Raw genomic sequence first — 6,662 nt, forward strand, 5'->3', positions numbered from 1 at the left:
ATGCAGAGCACTAATTCCAAGTATGGGTCACCATACTTGGCCACATGTCACGTCACTCACTCACTCACTTATTTTCTGCGACGTCGCGGCAGGAACAATATACAAAATATGACAGTGATAATCTCAGGTAATGATTATGTGCTTTATTCAATGTTAAAAGTGTCTAATGTGAGTTTGAATATTATTTTGAGTTATCTTTATAGCAATAGTGAAAGCAACAATAGATATTTTACCTCAGATCTTGAAAATAAATTAAAGCAAACTTGTACTTTAAAACTGTGAACTCACTGCGAACCAACATTCCATAACAAAGATATCAGTCACTCACTCAAAACTGCTCAGTCCATTCACATTTGAATCATCTATTTTCCGTGTCCACTTTTCTTTTCTACACACTCGCCATGTTTTTGCTGTCACATTGTATCTACATTGGACGTGATCATTTGAACGTTGTGTCAGTACGTTATAAATACAACGAGTCAGCAGTTTACTGTCGGGGATTTGTCGTGTCGCGCCGCATCCAAGACAGCATCACTGATTATAACGAGTTCTTGTATTTTATTGCGTCGCGCCGGGCCGCTCGCGTCCGGTGTAGACACGATGTAAGTTAATGTAGCTTTCTGATGCTGCGTTTGAATTTTCATGCCACATTATTTGAAATTAGCGCGGGCCAAACTTTTTTCTCTCAGGGGCCGGATGTGGCCCACGGGCCGCCTATTGAGGAACCCTGGCGTAGAGGCATCTCATAGATGGGACCCTAGCCTCTGAATTGGTATTAGCTACCGTCACGGGGAGCTGTAAAGACTCCCATCGAGGGTCAAAATGTGAAGGCTCCACAACTTGGGTTGGGGAATGCCAAATCGTTCCTCTTGCTTGGAAGACGAGTTCCCTCCTCAATGGAATCAGCCACTGAGCTGCTGACAGCGGCTGTATCAACTCAGAAAACCACAGCTGATTCCGCTAGAGTGAGGCCACCAAGAGGACTGAGCATCTGACCTCCCTGACTTGTCTAATGACCCGTGGGAGCAGAGCAATCGGAGGGAAAGTGTACAGGCGAGCGCTGGGCCAATCGTGGGCCAGGGCATCTCTTTCCTTCTGAAAAAATGTTGGGCTGTGACTGTGAGCGTTGTCTTCTGAGACAAAGAGGTCGACCTCTGCCCTCCCGAAGATCTCCTAGATCATCTGAACCTTTTGGGGAGGGAGTCTCCATTCTCCTGTAGACACTGCCCCGGGACAGCATGTCCACTCCCTGGTTCAGTCTGCCCAGCACATGAACTGCCCTCAGTGAGCACAGGTTGCATTGTGCCTATAAAAGGTGTAGCAAATTAGCTCAAAAGGGAAGTGTATATAAATAATTATGTAATATGTATGTGATCATTTTTATCAGCTTCCAGTAATAACTGTAGTAGAATTAATATTACAATCAACCAATCTTTTCGTCCTGCGAACATTCAGTGTAATTTCATATCAACTCCAAGAAATGTTATTATCGTAGCCACAGAAAATAACTTTCTTTCAGTATTAATGAATTAGAGCATGTCACAAGATCGGATTGTAAAAGGGACATTGATTTACAAGCAGTGACAGAATCAGAAACTCATGTAATTTGTGCACAAAAGTTTTATTAACTAAACACTAACACATAACTAGTCTAAACAAACAAACATACAATCACTCATACATGGGGGAAGGGCAAATGAGACTGAATGAATTAAACTGTTAGAGAAACAGGGAATGAATCTATGAAAAGGAGTCAGTTAACCACCTGAGTGAAACCATCAGCACCGTTTTACAATGGGGTCTACAGCTTATACTAAACCTCTGTTTCGAGTAGTTAAATGTACGATACATGCATTGTCTTAGCCACTGAACGAGCGTCCAGATGCAGTCCTCGGATGAAAGTCTTGATGGTTTGAAGGTTTGAAGGTGGTGTTGGATTTGTGATCACGTTCTTCTGGGTTTGAAGAGTGACACACTCCAAGGATGTTATTTTCTCTCAGATGGAAAGTGAAGGCCTGCCCTGGGACTTAGCAACCAGAAGACAAAGCGGAAGACGGAAAGGTGATGAGAGTCAAAAGCTAGGCAGGTCACTGATGTGAGGCCTTTCAACTTCTATGGAGGTCACACCTCTGGGAGGTCAAAGAGTCCATGTTGACACTTTTGGATGGAAAGTTTAGGACTCTGTCTTCGAGCGTGGTATTTAACACCCAAATTTCTTTACCCAAATCACCTTCATGGGATATGTGATAAACTGACTGTAGTGACGGCACTGATGAAAATGATGGAATGAACCAGAGTGATCCTTCTCATGTGATAATATAAATATTTTAATTTTTAAAATCATACACCGTTTACTCCACTAAGACAATATAACAAAAATGGCTATTAAAATGTTTTTGTTAATTTATTTATGCATCATTTAACTAATATTATAAAAGGAGACAAATACATTTCTACAAGATACATTTCATATCTGATGATGCACTTAAAGTAAAAAAAGAGTCTATATAAACAGAATTGGATTTTCAAATCTCACAATTGCCAGTATTTCTTGACAATTTTATCAGTGTGTAATGCAGTGTGTGTGTATATGTATGTATATAGATAGATAGATAACGTAAGTCACTCAAGGTAAAGATGCGGCAATCACAAGCCAGAACCAAACAGCACAAAGTAAAGGTAAAGCTCATGTTTACAATTTTACAACCACAAGTCCTAACTCACTAAGTTAGTTAACTAACATGTAGTAGCAATAGCATTCTGGCAGAGAAATTTCTACAACAAACAATGTTTCTGTTACTCCCTAATGTTGCTTTTGCTTTTTTTTTTTTTAAATTAAGATGATTTGGGCACCATGCAGGTGACACCTGTGGCAAGTGGTTCATCGAAAGACCCTCCAAGCAACATTACTATGAAGCATATACTGGACAAACGAGTATGAAGTATTGACATTGGAAATGATAAAACTACAATTAGAAATACAACAACTTAAATAAGAGAAAACTAAACTGAAGCTGGAGCTATGCATTCTCGGTTATGGAGTGTACACTGACCATTGTCCAAGAATTAATTCATCAGTTAATATATGTTGAGGGTGTTTGTTAATTTCTTTCAGTTTTATAGTGTTACTGTAAGGCAATTCTACATAGAGTAATGCTAATCTGAATAAAAATCTCTGCCATTACAGTATTTTCACCAAAATGTGTCTGCTTTTTATGAATTTTTATTTTTTCAGGAAAAGGAGTTTGGTTTGCCAAAAAAGAAACCTTGTTGCAAATTAGCTATTTTATTGTTTTTGATCTCTGTGTGTCACTAAAACAAAATAAACTTAATTAAACTTTTTTTTTTGGCTGTTTCTTATTGACAGTTAAAGGACACCTGAAATTGGGCTAGTTTTGAGTAGTAATTGGCCAGATGCTAAAGCACTGTTAAGATGATGGTTGCTTACTGGAAAGGGATAAATAGAACGCAGTGTGTTCTTTGTATTTATTGTGCAATGTTTCTTTTTGAACACAAGGTGGTGGTGTTAGTGTTAGTCAAAAGCTAAACATAAACTGAACTACTGGGAACCTGCATGTTTATAGTGCCAGTGTTTCAGTGTCTAGGTGAAACAGAGTTAGATAGAGGAGAGTCAGTAACATTTTTAAAAAGGTGAAATTGGCTGCCAGGAAAACCCTTCCCTGATTGAATGGGTTGTATGGTTTACCACAGATGTTTCCTTTGGCTGATACCTTAGAAATTAACTTTTTTTCAGGTTAATATTGTATTGATTTTTCTCCTCATTTTTTAAAGAAGTCATTTTGCATATACTGCAAGCCCTAAATAGAATCTCCTGTGCCTATAAACACTATGAACACCTCTTAATTACATAATCTTTATGCTTTGACATAATGCTTTATGCTTTATGCTTAATTTCTCTCATTAAGTCATATAATTACATGATTAGCCTGTTCCTCTTTTATTTTGATGCCAGATGCATTGAGAACATTTCCAGTGAAATGCTACTGTTCACTATGAAGACCTAGAAACATTCCTTTCAAATCTGTATTATGAATATGAATCTGTAAAATTCCAGTCAAGACAAGAGCAACTGGAAATATTCAAGGGGGTGAAATATGCCTTGGAGCGAAGCGACGACCAACATTCACAGAATGAGAAAATATGGAACAAACCAAAACAGCGTAACTCTACCCAAAACTGGCTGAACTCCAAAAATAAGCAGCCAGACAGGAAGATCCATAATGGAAACAGTCGAGAGGCCAATGGAAACCCTAAAGGAGTTACAGAAGCTTACTGTAAAAAAAAATAAAATAAAAAATCTATATATCTATTGTTCATTCTGTTGTTCTTTCTATTGTTCATTCTATTTTATGTTCTGTATATCTATCTCTATCAATCATTTATCTGTCGTCATTCAGGAAAACTATTTCTCACACTATAGCTGGATTTGCTCATGGGCGTTTTGGTGAAACAGATAACAAAAGGCGCATTATGTTTTCAGTTATACACTTTTGTTTAACTGTAATTGATTTCGTAATATATGTATTTTATTCTTTGACATTATAGAGTGCTTTGTGTTAAAAAATGTGAACGGCTCTTAGTCAAATATATGATTTTGTGCTGTAACACAATAGTATGTGCTAAAACCAAAGGAGGTCAATACATTTTATTTGTAGTGTATATGCGACTGATCGAGTTCTAAGTTGATGTTTGCACATGCTAACTAAATAGCCTGACTTGCTCAAAGGCCATCTGTTACTCATAGCACAAGGTCTGGTGATAATGTAAGGTGTGGCAAATGAGCTTATCTGTTCAACATTTCCCCCTGAACACCTATGACACACAAAAAAAACACATGCCCAGGTCACATTTCATCCTGAAATTAAAAGCATTTTTGCTTTGACCCACTGTGCTGAAAACATTCTAGACTGTGATTGGTGGTCCTTTATATTCAGTATGACTGGGTTCAGATGTACTGTATCCTATCATGTGGTGCCTGCACACTCTTACTAGGACACCTGGACCCTGAGAACATAGAGACCTTATTGTTAACCCCCCACCCCCTTTGACGGGATGTCATAATCAGCAGTTCGGGCAAGAGATTTTGACCAGTGTACTGTGGGAGTTTGCTTACAAAATATGTTTGTTCGGTTATCAAAGACTTGTCGACAAACCTGCTCATTTTGAGTTTGTTCCAAGAGAGTCTGTGAGTTCTGTAAAAACGTTTTGTCAGGCAGCTTAAACAAGTGTGTTATGTAGTTTTAAATTCGTTTTGCATAAGCCAAACACTTTAGATCATATGACCGTATCAACTTGACTACATTACATAGCAGCCAAATACATGTTTGAGGGATACATGTTTTGTTTTTTGTTTTTGTTTTTGCTTTTAATGAATTAGAAATGATGAAAATGAAATAGCTACATATTCAGTTATTTTAATTTCTTTATATTCATTGTGAGCAGGCAAAACAGAGAATAACACTCAACACCTTTTAGAAAGGCAATGCCGTTACTAAACAAACTAAGGTAAAATGTTTAGGATGTGTATAGTCACAAAAGCATGAAGAACACATTATACTCTCAAAAAAGCGTGAAAACAACTTAGGTACTCATACTTTCCATTTTCAGAGTTTAATTACTGATACAAGATATTGCGTCTGAAGCTGAGTTGTTTCCCCCTCATTTTTCTTGCTTTAACATTGATTTCTGTTTAGAGTTTGGAACCTACTGGCAACACAAAACATCTGAAAATCCCACTTATACACCCAACTAAGTACAAATGACTTGTTTTGTTCAAAGAATTTCTGTTTTGTTGTTGGTAAGTTGGTAAGCTTCCCGGTAGATGCTGTTGAGGTGAGTGGTGGGTGGCAGAGTGACAGATCCGGTTTCCGATTGGGGTGCAGGTTTTTTTTTTTTTTTTCAGGTAAAAGGTTAAAAGCGTTCACCTCACCTGCCCTCCACACAAACAGTAGACTTTTTATTTGCATACATGCTTGTTGTTTCCCTAGAATAGGTGCTTATGTACTTCAAAAATTCTGCCTGAAAGTGATTTTTACAGTATTTTTTAAAGTCTTGCAGTTTATTTTTTCCCAAGTCAGGCATTCCCAAAACAAGCAGTTTTTATACTATACAACTACACTACTGTTCAAAGGTTTTAAAGAAATATACCTTTATTCAGCAAGGATGCATTAAGTTGATCAAAAGTGACAGTAAATCCATTTATAATGTTACAAAATATTTCTATTTCAAATAAATACTGTTCTTTTAAAATTTCTATTCGTCAAAGAATCCTGCAAAAATTTTTTATCATGGTTTCCTCAAAAATAGGAAACAGCACAACTGTTTTCAACACTAATAACAACACTAGTAACTAAAATGTTTCTTGAGCAGCAAATCATTATATTAGAATGATTTCTGAAGGATCATGTGACACTGAAGACTGGAGTAATGATGCTTTGCATCACAGAAATAAATTGCATTTTAAAATGCAACAAAATAGAAAATGATTATTTTAAATTGCAATAATATTTCACAATATTAATGTTTTACTGTATTAGAGACTTCTTTCAAAAAAAATATTGCCAACCATAAACATTTGAACACTAAATTTAATGATATTTGTGCATAATACATTTTTTTTTTTTTTTTTTTTTTTTTTTTAT

Source organism: Sinocyclocheilus anshuiensis, unplaced genomic scaffold (genome assembly GCF_001515605.1).
Source record: "Sinocyclocheilus anshuiensis isolate Anshui unplaced genomic scaffold, SAMN03320099.WGS_v1.1 scaffold1159, whole genome shotgun sequence".
Taxonomy (NCBI): domain Eukaryota; kingdom Metazoa; phylum Chordata; class Actinopteri; order Cypriniformes; family Cyprinidae; genus Sinocyclocheilus; species Sinocyclocheilus anshuiensis.